At 38.2% G+C, this 14369-nt stretch overlaps 1 protein-coding gene across 6 annotated transcripts in view; it reads left to right on the top strand.

The window, feature by feature from the left end:
• Positions 1–14369, top strand: part of OSBPL1A (oxysterol binding protein like 1A) — a 338964-nt gene that overhangs the window by 142147 nt on the left and 182448 nt on the right. The window contains exon 1 of one of the 6 annotated variants that reach the window (XM_036756477.1): positions 10109–10610. The exons of the other annotated variants lie outside the window; for them this stretch is intronic. The gene's annotated coding sequence lies outside the window, so the exon portion shown is untranslated. Of the gene's footprint in view, positions 1–10108; positions 10611–14369 lie in introns of those variants that run through there. 6 annotated transcript variants of the gene reach the window in all.

Below are 14369 nucleotides of genomic sequence, written 5' to 3'. Positions count from 1 at the left end.
AAAAATGGGAAGGAAGGGGGCTGTGTGGTACCTGATCTCAAACTTTGCCACAAAGCCATAATCGTTGAAAGTGTGGTCCTAGGTAAGAAATAGAGAAATTAAACGAGGTACACAGTGTACAGAAGCATATGATCTTGCTCTTTGATAAAAAGGGGTGCAAGAATTCGCTGTTCGACAAAATCTGTTGGGAAAACTGGAAAGTACTCTGATACGAGCTAGGTATGTACCAGCATCTTACATTATATACTAGAAAAACCTCAAAATGGGTATGTAATTTAGACATAAAGTTTGATATGAGCAAATTAGGGGAGCATGGAAGACATTACCTATCAAACCTATGGATAGGTGAAGAGTTCATGACCAACAAGAGGTCAAGATATTCACAGAAAATAAAATGTACAATCTTGATTACATATAATTAACAAGTTTTTCCCCAAAAAAAACTCATGTGGTTAAAATTAAGAGACAAGGAAGAATTTAGGAAAAGGATGTTTGTAGTAAGTTTCTCTGGTAAAGATCTTATTTCTAAGATTATTTATACCTACATACACACACACACACACAAAAGAATAAAAGCTATTGACCATTTTGTAAATGTTCAAAGGATATGAATGGAATATTTTAAAAGGAAGAAATCCAAGCTTATCAAGAGCTATATTTGTAAAATGCTCTAAATTGTTAATAATTAGAAAAACACAAATTCAGACAACTCTGTGATACACGCATTAGATAAAGAGATATTTTAATGTGGAGCTGTAAACTGGTTCAGCCACTGTTCTTGAAAGCATCTTGAAACTATGCCCAAAAATCTATTAAACTTTGGACCAGCAATACCACTACTAGTTTTATATCCCAGAGATTTCAAAGAAAAAGTAAAAGGATTCATATGTGCAAAAATATTTATAGGAGCTATTGTCAGAAAATTGGAAACTGAGGGGGAGCACACCAATTGGGGAGTAGCTAAATAAGAGTATATGAATATAATAGAATCCTATTGAATTGTAAGAAATGGTGAAGGGAGTAGTTTTAGGAAAATCTGGGAAGACTTACATGAACTGATGCAGCACGAAGTGAGCAAAACGAGGAGAAAAAAATGTACAGTAATAAAAATACGACAAAGACAATCAGTTTTGAAAGACTTAGAAATTTTGATCAGCAGAGTGCCCAACCATGATTTCAAAGACTCATAATGAAACCTACCTCCAGAGAGAAGAATGGACTCAGAGTACATGGCTAATGCAGCAATTTATTTTGCACAAACATACATACTTGTAATGAGTCTTGATTTTTTTGTTTGTCATGTTTTGTTTCTGCTATCTTAAGGTGTAGGAGGTGTGGAAGGGAGAGAGAGAGTACAGAACCAAAAAAAAAATTGAATTAAAAAAAAAGAAAATGGAAAGGGAAGGTAATAGGAATGCCTTGGGGAAGAAGGGAAAGGAAAGCTCGGGAACATTATTGATCAGAATGGGCAAATAGAAGTCTATACAAACAAGAGAGAATGAATAGGGTTAGTGGCTTATAGTTGATCCTCATTTCTATCTGTACTAATCAAAGGAGGGAGGGAAGAATACATACAAATAGTACAATATAGAAATATATTTCACTCAAAAGGAAAATAGAAGGGAAAAGAGGGAGTTATAGAAATGATAGATTAAAGATTGTATTAGTCCTAATCATAACAAACTCAAAAGATTTATACATTTATTTCTCTTTTTGAGATGATAAAGAATTGGAATCTTAGGAGGCACCCATCATTTGGGGAATGGGTGAACAAGTTATAGTATATGAATGTGATGAAACACTATTGTACTATAAGAAATGATGAAAGGGCTAGTTCCCAAAAGACTTGGGACGATCCATATGAGTTAATGCAGAATGAAGTGAACAGAACCAGGTGAACAATTTATACTTGACCACAATATTGCAGGAGGCAGCTAGGTGGCCCGGGCCTGGAGTCAGGAAGACGAGTTCAAAGACATGAGTTGAGACAGTTTCTAAGCTGTGTGACCCTGGACCTCTGTTTGCCTTAATCTACTGGAGAAGGAAATGGCAAACCACTCCAGTATCTTTGCCAAGAAAACCCATAGAGAGTATAGTCCATGCAGTCACGAAGAGTAGGACACAACTGAACAATAACAACAATATTGTAAAGAGAGTTTTGAAAGACTTGGGACTTCTGAGCAGTATAATGTCTAGCCATTTTTGCAGAGGACTAATAATGAAACGGCAGCTTGGTGGCACAGTGGGTAGAGCACTGGATTTGCCATCAGAAAGACTCACCTTCAGGAGTTCAGATTGGCCTCAAACACTAGCTGTATGATCCTGGGCAAGTCACTTGACCCTGTGTTCTTCACTTTCCTCATCTATAAAATGAGCTGGAAAAGGAAAGGCAAACCACCCAAGTATCTTTGCCAAGAAAACTCCAAAATGGGGTCACAAAGAGTTGAACACAACTGAAATGACTCAACAAAAAAGATGATGACACATGCTACTCACCTCCTGATCATGAGGCGAAAGACTCAGAATACAGATATAGATATATAGGTATAAATGTATATAATAGGCCTATTATATATGTATTTATTGTCATTTACATATCTATGTGCATATATGCATGCAAATACACATACATTCTTTAAGACATGATCGATGCAGAAATGTGTTTTGTTTGACTATATGTTTGTAATAAGGTGTTTTTTTTTCTTTCTGTCTCAATGTGGGGAGTGAGAGGGTGAAACTTCGTTGATTAAAAAAAACAAAGTTGAATTAAAAAAATAGAATGAGGATAGACTTGGGCAATGATATGTAATAGTAGTACACTATCATAATAGCTCAGGCAAGAGATTATGATGACTTGAACTAGGGTCGTGGCTGTGTGAATATTGGACAATACAAATTTGGCAATAGATTGGACTTGTGGGGTGAATGAGAGTGAGGATGAGAGTGAGTGGGAGGATAGCAGTGCCCATGATATACAAATAGGGAATGGGTTTTAGATGGTGGTGCCCCCAATAAAAGGCAGCTATGGTACAGTGATAGAATACTAGGCCTGGAGTCGGTGAGACTCATTTTCCTGAATTTAAATCTGGCCTCAGACACTTGCTAGCTGTGTAACCCTGGGCAAGTCACTTAATCTGGTTTGCCTCAGTTTCCTCATCTATAAAATGAACTGGAGAAGGAAATGGCAAGCCATTCCTTGCCAAAAACCCCAAATGGGGCCGTGAAAAGTCAGACGTGACTGAAACAGCTGAACACCAGCCCTTAATAAAAATAGGGATAGTTTTGAGGAAAGAGTATAATGAATTCTGTTTTGGACATCTAGTTCAAAATGTTCACCATGCAATTGGTAATGCAATACTTATGCTTTGGATAGAAGTTGGGCTAGATATAGATCTAGTCGTTATCTGAATATAGATAATATAACATTATAATATATAATAATGATATTGAACCCATGGGAAACTGGTAAGATTCTCTAGTGAGAGCATAAAGTGAGAAGAGAGAAGAAGGTCTGGATAGTGTATTGGGGGGACTTAGCTAGAGGCTAAGAAGGAGTGGGGTCAGACAGGTAGGAGGAGCACAGAGAGAATGCAATGTCGTTGGAATGCAGAAAGAAGATAGCATGGAGGAAGAGGTGGTGATCCACAGTGTCAAATGCTGTAGACAGGTCAAGAAGGATGAGGATTGAGAAAAAGGTATCTGATTTGGCAGTTAGATCACTGGTAATCTTGAAGATATCAATTTCAGTTGAATGGTGAAATCAGAAGTCATGTGGTCAAGATCAGATGGTCAGATCAAATGAGAATTTTTTTTAAATATGTGGACACTTAAGCGTATTTATAGAGCATGGAAGGAATACCAGTAGATAGGGAGAGATTGAAGATTAAAGAATGATGATAATGGAGTCAGTCAGTGGGAGAAGACGGGACTACCTGAGATCAGGTGTACATATAGAGGAGTTAGCTTTGGCAAGAATAAGCTATCTTTTCATATGCCACTGGAGTAAGAGACAAGATAGTGGTAGATGATATTGGAGGTCTCTGTAAATAGCTTTAATTTCTTTGGTTGGATATATGATATGCTCTTAACTGAACATGTGATTAGATAAATTTGTTCTTGAATATAGAAATGAAACACTTTGCAGTGATGGAAAAATATGACATTTCCTATGTATACCTGAAGATGATAAGATTTAGGTCCTGGTAGCTGATTAGATTGGAGAACTCAGTGGGAAATGGTCAAAAGATATGAACAGGCAGTTTTCAGAGGAAGAAATTAAAGATATCTATAGGCATATGAAAAAATGCTCTAAATCACTATTGATTAGAGAAATGCAAATCAAAACAACTCAAAGGTACCACATCTCTCCTGTCAGATTGGCTAACATGACAAAATAGGAAAATGATAAATGCTGGAGAGGATGTGGGAAAGTTGGAACACTTACATTGTTGGTGGAGTTGTGAATGGATCCAGCCATTCTGGAGAGCAATTTGGAACTATGCCCAAAGGGCTATAAAAATGTGCATGCCCTTTGACCCAACAATACCACTTCTATGGCTGTATCTCAAAGAGATCACACGAGGGGGAAAGGGACCTGTATGTACAAAAATATTTATAGCACCTCTTTTTGTGGTGGCAAAGAATTGGAAATCAAGGGGATGCCCATCAATTGGGGAATGGCTAAACAAATTGTGGTATATGAATGTCATGGAATACTATTGTGCTATAAGAAATGGGGAAGATATGGACTTCGTAATAACCTGGAAAGAACTAGATGATATGATGCTGACTGAATGAGAGGAGCAGAACCAGGAGAACATTGTGCACAACCATAGACATATTGATTCTGTGATGACTGACTTTGATAGACTTGGCTCTTCTCAGCAATACAAGGCTCAAAGACAGTTCCAAAGGAATCATGATGGAGAGAGCTATCTATATCTAGAGAAAGAACTATAGAGTCTGAATGCAGATTGAGGCAAACAGTCTGCTCTGTTTTTTTTCCTGTCTCTTCTTTTTTGGTTTTGTTTCTTCTCTCTCATGATTCACTCCATCGATCATGGTTCTTCTTTACAACTTGACTCTTGTGTAAATATGTTTAATATGAAGATATATGTAGAATGTATATTGGATTCCATGCTGTCTTGGGGGGAGGGAGGGAAAGAAAATTTGGAACTCAAAAACTTGTGGAATTGAATGTTGTAAACTAAAAATAAATAAATATTTTTTTTTCATCTTATGAAATCTTTCTGCAATGTTATTTTATTGTTTTAATTAGATTTTTTATTTTTAGTTTACAACACTTAGTTCTACATGTTCTTGAGTTTCAAATTTTCTTCCTTTCCCTCCCCTCCCCCTCCTCCCCAAGACAGCGTTCAGTGCGATATAGATTTTACATAAACCTTCACATTAAGCTTATTTACACCGTAGTCAAGTTGCAAAGAAGAATTATGACCAATGGAATGAATCATGAGAGAGAAGAAACAAAACCCCCCAAAAAAAGAGAGAGCAAATCGTTTGCCTCAATTTGCCTTCAGACTCTATTGTTCTTTCTCTGGATTTAGCTAGCTTTTTCCATCACGAGTCCTTTGGAGTTGTCTTTGAGCCTTGCATTGCTGAAGAGAGCCAAGTCTATTAAAGTTAGTCATCACAGAATCAATATATCTGTGGTTGTGTGTAATGTTCTGGTTCTGCTCCTCTCACTCAGCATTATATTGTGTAGGTTTTTCCGGGTTATTATGAAGTCTGTATCTTCCCCATTTGTTATAGTACAATAATATTCCATTACATTCATATACCACAACTTGTTCAGCTTTTCCCCAGTTGATGGGCATCCCCTTGATTTCCAGTTCTTTTCTACTACAAAAAGAGCCGCTATAAATATTTTTGTACATATGGGTCCTTTTCCCACTTGTGTGATCTCTTTGGGAAACAGCCATAGAAGTGGTATTGTTGGGTCAAAGGGTATGCACATTTTTATAGCCCTTTGGTCATAGTTTCAAATTGTTCTCCAAAGTGGCTGGATCTGTTCACAACTCCACCAGCAATGTAACAATGTTCCAATTTTCCCACATCCTCTCCAGCATTTATCATTTTCCTATTTTGTCATGTTAGCCAATCTGACAGGAGAGATGTGGTACCTCAGAGTTGTTTTGATTTGCATTTCTCTTATCAGTAGTGATTTAAAGCATTTTTTCATATGCCTATAGATACCTTTAATTTCTTCCTCTGAAAACTGCCTGTTCATATCCTTTGACCATTTGTCAATTGGGGAATGACTTGTATTCCTATAAATTTGGCTTAGTTCCCTGTATATTTTAGAGATGAGGCCTTTATCAGAGACACTGGTTGTAAAGATTTTCTCTCAATTTTCCTAATCTTTGTTGCATTGGCTTTGTTTATACAAAACGTTTTCAGTTTAGCATAATCAAAATTATCCATTTTGCATTTTATAATGCTCTCTATCTCTTGTTGGGTCATGAATTCTTCCCTTTCCTGTAAATCTGACGGGTAAACTATTCCTTGCTCTCCCAAATTACTTATAGTATCAGCCTGTATTCCTAAATCATGTACCCATTTTGACTTTATTTTGGTATATGGTATAAGATATGGGTCTAATAAAAAAATAAATTAAAAAATATTGAAGAACTTGTAAGTTAGAATATTTGAGGGAAAATATGTATTTTGAAGTTCCTAGTATGAGTTCAGGAGTTTTGGTGAAGAGGGAGACTGTGATCTAAGCGTGGAATTTACTGTTATTGGCTTGCCAGTAATGTCCTTCAGGTTCAGGAATAGGTGATAAATTTGGGTGAAGTAAACTTCAAAGGAGGAGAAGTTGCTGAGTGATTACAAGGAGAATTTGGAAGTGGCCATGGGGAGCAAAGAATTATGATTTCAAAGTTGTTCATTTTTAAAATGTTGGTGTTATAGTTTAAATTGTTCTCAAACTGATTCACTTCAAAACACTGTATAAGTGTTCTTGGGTTTCTCTGAAACTGTCTCTTCATTTCTTTTTTTGTTTGTTTGTTTTTTGGTAGGGCAGTTGGGGTTAAGTGACTTGCCCAAGGTCACACAGCTAGTACATGTGTCAAGTGTCTGAGGTCGGAATTGAACTCAGATTCTCCTGACTCCAAGGGCCGGTGCTATACTCACTGAGCCACCTAGCTGCCCCTGTCTCTTCATTTCTTGCAACACAGTACATTCTGTTACATTCATATGTCACAATTTGTTAAGCCGTTCCCCAATTTATGGGTAGCACCCAGGTTTCTAGTTCTTTGTCACCACAAAAAGAGCTGCTAAAATATTTTTTGACATATAAAACCTTTTCTTCTTTCTTTGATCTCTTTGGGGTATAGGCCTTGTTCTGGTATTTGGTGGGTCAAAGAATATATATACTTAATGACTTTTGGGGCAGTTCCACATTGCTTTCTAGAATGGCTAGCTCATAGCTTCACCAAAGGTACAGCAATGTGACATTTTCCCCCCAGTCCCTTCAACATTTGTCATTGCCTTTTTTGTCAGTGTTGCCAGGTGTGAGGTGGAACCTCAGAGTTGTTTTAATTTGTTTTTTTCTAAATATTAGTGATTTTGGAGCACTTTTTCATATTGCTACTCCACTCCATCCTCCATTCAGCTGCCAAAGAGATTTTCTGAAAGCACAGGTGGACCATGTCGGACCATGTCATACCATGCCATACTCCCCTGCCACTCAACTCATTAATCTCCAGCGGCTCCTTATCACCTCTAGGATCCAGTACAAGATCCTGTTTGGCACTCAAGGAGCTAACCCTCCCTTGACTTTCTAGTCTTCTTGCACTTTACTCTTTGCCAATTAATCCTCATTCCAATAACAGCCAGCTTCCTTGATGTTTCACAAATGAGACACTTTATCTCTTGATGGTGAGCTTTTTCTCTGGCTGTCCCCTGTGCCTGGAATGCTCTTCCTCCTCATTTCTACCTCCTGGCTTCCTTCAAAGTTGTCCTAAGATAGCATCTTCTACAGAAAGCCTTTCCCAAACCCTTTTAATTCTAGTACCTTCTCTCTTTTAATTATTTCCTATTTATCCTATATAAAGCTTCTTTGTACATATTTGTTTGCTTGCTATTTCCCCCATTAAATTGTGATCTCCTTGAGGGCAAGGACTGTCTTTTGCCTCCTTTTATATCCCCAGTGCTTAGCATAGTGACTGGCACATAGTAGGTGCTTCATAAATCCTTATTGACTGATTTACTGGCTATAGCTAGCTTATATCTCTTCTCTTGAGAACTATCTGCTCATATCCTTTGACCAAATATCAATTGGGGAATGGATAAGCCTCAAATGAATAAATAAGGTAGTATTTGTAAGGTGCTTTGCACAGCACCTCGTACTTAGTACGCACCATATGAATGCTCATTCTCTTCCCATTTCTTCCCTTCCCTCCAGTTTCTTAATCTTTCAAATGGACATAGTGCTTGAGTGACCTGCTTTTCATGTTTTTGTGAGAAAAGCACTTGGTAAACAATTATTATTGTGGAAATCCCCTTGACATCACTCAAATGATGAATAGGGAACTTGGCAAATTTATTTCAGGTTAGCCCATTTCCTTACCCATAATAGGCACTTAATGAGGATCTGTTGAACTGAATATTTCTAGACTAGTTTAGCACAATCAGAATCTTAATAAAAAACTGTCTCTCCATTTAATCTGAAAGGACTTTAAGATTATGACTTGGTGACGAGACTTCAGCCTTTATTCTGGAGTCTGTCATTAATTTTATGAATGGAGCTTATACTTGGATTTCCTAAGATGTAAGTTTGCAGGGTCTTAAGAGAAACAGAGAAGTAGGTAAATGACAAGAAAATAGATCTAGGTGTCAGTTCACTGCAACAGACATTTATTAAATTTAAGGCCTTTAGTTGGTTACTGTTACTGGGTTAAGTCATGAGGTCATTCTACATTCTTTAGGGTTTTTTTTTAAAGTTTTTGTCGATATCTTTTGTTTTTACATGATTTCAATTTCAAAATATTTTCTTTCACTTGTAACCCAAAAGCTATTTCTTGAAACAAAAAAATAAAAAAGAAAGATAAAAAAAAAACAGTTCAGGAAAGCTAGCTTTAGGGTTAGTAGTAGTAGTAGTAGTAAATACAAGTTTCAGCAGCTGCATCTATAAGGACCGGCATAGTAATTTTTATTTGTGTTTACAGTAATGACCCTGGAAATGCTGGGAGTACTTCAGTTATCCTAGAAGGATTCAATAATAAGCACTAGGGAGTATCCCCTATGGCAACAAAGTAGCCTGATGTGTTTAGAAAGATTTTCATCAGTGTTCGAAAGTTGTTAGTCTTTTTTCCTTTTACGCCTTCCAATTAACCAGAAATTATTGAGTATTCAGGGTAATTGGGGTTTTGCTGTACTGTATAAATATAATCCAATCAGATCATTGATTGTTTATTGTGTTGTGCATAAACTTTGACCCTTCTTTCACTTTGCCACAATCGGTGGATCAATGAGCATTTAATGAGTTGCCCATAATGTGTCAGGTACTTTTTTAAATTCTGGTGGATTAAAAAAAAAAAAAAACAAAAACTAACCCAACTCCTGCCCCCAAGGAGCTTACGTTCTAATGAGGGAGGCCACACACATGCATATAGTGGTATAATATAATAAACGTATGTGTGTATCTTAAAGATATAAAATAAATGGAACTTGACCTTAGAGGCAAAGGAACAGCCTTCCAAACCTGCTAAATGCAGGTATTATATTTTTAATAAGCAACGCTCTTATCTAGGTGAACTTTCGTTTTTTTCTGAGGAGACAAGTGGCATTTCTTTACTCAGAAAGTTGACTCAAATGCTGTATAAAGATATTTGGGAGTAATAAGACATCTGTGAAAGGTCCTCAGCATGTCTTAACTGGTGTGTCCTGTTAAATAAGAGCAAAGCAGTTTTCTTCCCCGCCAAAGGGAGGGGTTGCATAGGATTGTTTTGACTTTTAAAAGGGGTGGGGCTGTCAGTGCAAAAGCAGTCTGGGGAAGAGCCCTAGAAGGTGACGAGGGTCAAGTCAGGACCAAGCCTACATTTCTGAGCGTGCACTTGTACACAGCCTACTTTAGGACCTCGCAGGCGCCTCTACGCTACTTGCGTCCAAGTAGCAGGCCCCTTACTTCCCGTCCCAGAAATAACCGGACAGCTGCTCCGCTCCGCTCCTTTTCCTGAGGGGTTGTTTGCTGGGGCTCTGGCCGCTCCTCCCTCCACTCTCGGTTGCCCCGCCTTTCCCGTTTTCTACATGTGACTCGGTGCCTGTCTGCAAAGAGGGAGGGAGACAAGGGCAGAAGACCAGGATCAGACCAGGAAAGCAAAGCTCCCGGGCCGTTTGCGGAGGGCGCAGCTCCGACGGGTCAAGCCTCGTCTGCGGGGAGCCGAGGGCCGCCGGCTGGCGCCCCCCGAAGCCAGAAACTACAAGAACTTGTCCCGCCTGCGTGCAGGGGCCGCAGCGGGCCCGGGGACCCCGACTCGCCTCTCTCGCGATACGCTTTTGGCGGAGGGGCTGCACCCTGTGTCCACCTCGAAGGCTGCAGCTGCTGGCTCGGCTCTGCTGCTGGCATTCGGAGCCGAGCTCTGGAGAAGGTAACTACCGGAGCCGGGGCGCCGGGAGATCTTGCGGGGCCGCCCAGGGTCAGGGGTGCTCTAGCCTGGGAAGGGGATAACATTGGGGGTGCTGCTGCTGCAACGGCCACGAGAGCTTCCGCGGGATTGAACTCGAACCCGGGGAAACTGTCCGGAGGAGCCCGCAGTATGCAGGCGTCTAGGTGTGTGTATGTGTCTGTATGTGTGTGTGTGGTTTATTGATGTGTCCAGGTTATCCGCCTCTGAAATGGGTTGCAAGGGAGGGAAAAACTGGTCTTGAGCCAAGAATCTGAGTGAATGGCTTCTGGCCAAGCTTGAGGGGGGGTGTAGTGCAGCCCCAGAGAATTGGTTGGGGTGGGGTGAAGAACAGGAAGCTGACCCCCATCGTGCCTGACTTAGGAAAATACTGCAAGGTGAATGCTTCTTGCGGGGGTGGGGTAGGTATTGCTCAGGAAAAGAGATGGAATAAGAGTTTAATGTGCCTTTGATTTTTTGTTTGGTTTTGGTTTTGTTCTTTTTGCTAAATTCTGCTAACGTGTCAAATAGGGCTAGGATAGGAGGCGGTGAAAGAAATTGTTGTCCTAAATAACCTTCCAAGTTAGTGATTTGTTGCCTATCATCATCCTGGTTGACATTGAGGTGAACTTACCAGGAATTGTTTAGAAACCAGGCTTAAAAAAATATACTGAGGAAAGAAATGGAAATGATGTTGGTAGTAAGAGGCTCTTAACTTTAAATTCTCAGTAGTAGTTAACGTTTTTGTTTATTCCTAAGCTTTTGGTTGAAATCATAAGGAGATGTATCTGTGCATCATGGTATGCTGGTATTTTGGGGAGGGGTGTTGAGAGAAGATAAATGTTTTTACCTGAACGCCTAAAAAACCGTTTTGATCATGTTAAAAACTTATAAATTTCTGAATGTATTTTGGATATTGTACAGTATTTGGCTTTTGAAAGCATAGTTCTATTATCTGGCCAGATTTTCCGAAATAGAAAAATGCTTGAAATGTGTGTTGGTGGAGATAATATATACAGTGGTGGGTTAGAGTCTCTGGATTGAAATATTAACTTTGCTTTCACTTTTTGGATTCATTAAAGTTTGGTTTCAGCCTAGATGCTGATATTTTTGGCAAGTTCAGCTCATTTTCATTTCAGTGGATATTTAGTATGTTCAAACTGTGGGTAAATGAAGAAAGCTATTTTTGTCCTTTGGCTCAATATAATTCTATTTCAAGCAGAAATTCCATTTCAGCTGTAAATGAAGTATCTCTTATTTGTATTATTTAAAGAAATTATGACCTTTTTAAGAGAGTCGTGTTTTGTGATCCATTTTCTCCTATTTTGGAGGATTGGGAATTTTAGGTTTTTGAGATTACATTGTTATAAAGGTGCCAAATGCAAATCCATAAACCTCAGTTATACACCTTAAAAAAGGAGAAAAATTATTTTAAAACTTGTTTTAAAGCTCATCAAGGTGTAATTTTTCAAGATCATACTTCAGTCATCCCACACATGTCAAAAGCACTATTACTTAAGTGTTTGAATCACAAAGTTTCAGGGCCCTCTGAGATTTAGTCCAGTTTGTACCTAAAAAGAGGCTCCTCTATTACATACCCAACATCACATATTATGTAATTGATTTATTTAAAATGTACTGTAATATTAAGGTCACAGAGTACATATTTATATATACATTGTCATTTATGAAATTTTCATTATTAAAAAATACTATTGTGTTTCTTTCATTTAAACTACTAGGTTTATCAGCTCCAATTACATATAAGGAAAATTTTTCAAGTATTCATGAGAGAAATTTAGTAATACTTAACTTACATAAGAAATACAATATGTGATAACTTAAGTGTATATAAAATAAAGCTGTTGTTCTTATCAGTTCTTTCCTTTGGCTATTTATGTATTAAAATATAATTAAATTTTAGTTGCCACTTTAAATATATAACAGAAGTACTATCTCGATCAGGTCTATCAATCATCTCCAAACTTCAGGGATTGGTTCTGTGAGGTTTGGATTCAGTCAAAGGGCTGCACTTGACTTGGCCACATATGGCCTTCAGGCCCCAGGTTCCCTACCCCTGAGCTATACTAAATCTTTAAAAAATAATTGGATATCATTTTGTACTTAAGTGTGTCCAGCCATATAGTAAGGTAGTTTAGAATTTTGTGCATTGTTTAATAAAATTTTGAGAAGTTGTAAGGATTTTATTGTAGTCTTATTTAATTTTCAAAAGCATAGTCTTTTGACAGTGACTGACTTTTTGTTACATATATTTTTACTGTATTTTCACAGCCCAGACTCATAATTAGGGTAAAGAAAATTCTATCTCCTCAGGTGCCTTTGCTTCTAAGTTTATCTTTATCTTCATATTTGATTTTTCCAAGGTTTTCTTTACCCTGTATACCTCCCCTAAGTTAGAGGATTTGATTAACCCAACGTTCATTCTTTATAAGATTCTGAGTTCCAAATTTTTCTCCCTCCCCAAGACAGCAAGTAATCTGATACAGGTTATTCATGTGCAGTCATTTTAGACATATTTCCACAAGATTGACTCTGAGTCACACTAGCTGTATGACCTTGGGCAAGTCACTTAACCTCTTAGTGCTCCAACCAGCTAAGACTGCAAATTATAGAGCAAATACTAATCCACATTGAAGGAGTTCTTCACCAGGAGCTCCCTTGCCTGATGAAATTGTTACCACTCCCACCTCCAAAACATGAAAGGCACTGTGGTTGAGCACTTAAGATATTTGCTCCAAGTTTTTTTTTTAATTCATTCCTCCTTCCTTTTCTGCCCTCATGTCTTTTGTATGTGTATTTTAAAAACTTAATCTGGTTGGTGAAAACTCTGATAGAATTGGATTGAATTATATATCCATATGAATCTGTTTGGACAACTCAATTTTTCTTCCTCATAGGAATTGTTTCCTTTTGTGTCTTCAGAATTTAATTCTGGAGAGATTTTCATCATTTGGGGATCAATTTCCATTATAGAATTTTAGTTCATGTAATCCTATCCTTTCTCTGAACTCCCTTTTTAAAAAAAAATCTATCTTTCAAAATCTATCTGTCACAAATTCTAAGATGAAATAACCCCTTGTGTTAAAATTGTGTCTTGTTCTGGTCCCCTGACCACCTCCTCCCTTTCTGATCAGTTTATTGAGTATAAGTAGCCAGTATAAAGTGGCAATAGTAGGAAGATTGCAAAGGAACCCAAGCAGTCACAGACAGACCCTCCCACAGATCAAAGGAGCATAATTTATACATTATATCATCTATTACCCCCAAATCATATCCTGTTACTAGGTGCCAAATCAGGGGAAGCCATTGAAGCCTTGCTGTTAGGGCATTTGGGTCCTGTGATATGTAAATCTCAGACAAGTTCCAGATATCTGCTGAGAGAGCAGTAGGACACAAAATGCTGTTAACTTTGAGATGATGTGGTAAAGTTGTACTTACAACTTTGAGGTGATCTGGAGTAATAACTAATCCCAAATTTGCACAGATAAGCATTAATCTGTTCCAAATAACCATATGCAAAATGTGACCCCCCAAACTCCTCCCTCCACCCTGAGGACTCTTCCATCTTCATCTGGGTATAGGCTGCCAAGTGGTCCCAACTGTAATCCATGAATACTGGAATAATGCCCTGTGCCTCTCCCAACTCCATCTTCTTCTCCTGCTCCCTGCCCTTTGTCACCCTATCCCTCACCTGTGTCTCTGTACCCCTTTTCACTCTATGTC

The sequence above is a fragment of the Trichosurus vulpecula genome, chromosome 1 (genome assembly GCF_011100635.1).
Source record: "Trichosurus vulpecula isolate mTriVul1 chromosome 1, mTriVul1.pri, whole genome shotgun sequence".
Classification (NCBI taxonomy): domain Eukaryota; kingdom Metazoa; phylum Chordata; class Mammalia; order Diprotodontia; family Phalangeridae; genus Trichosurus; species Trichosurus vulpecula.
This window is presented reverse-complemented; position numbering and strand designations above follow the sequence as displayed.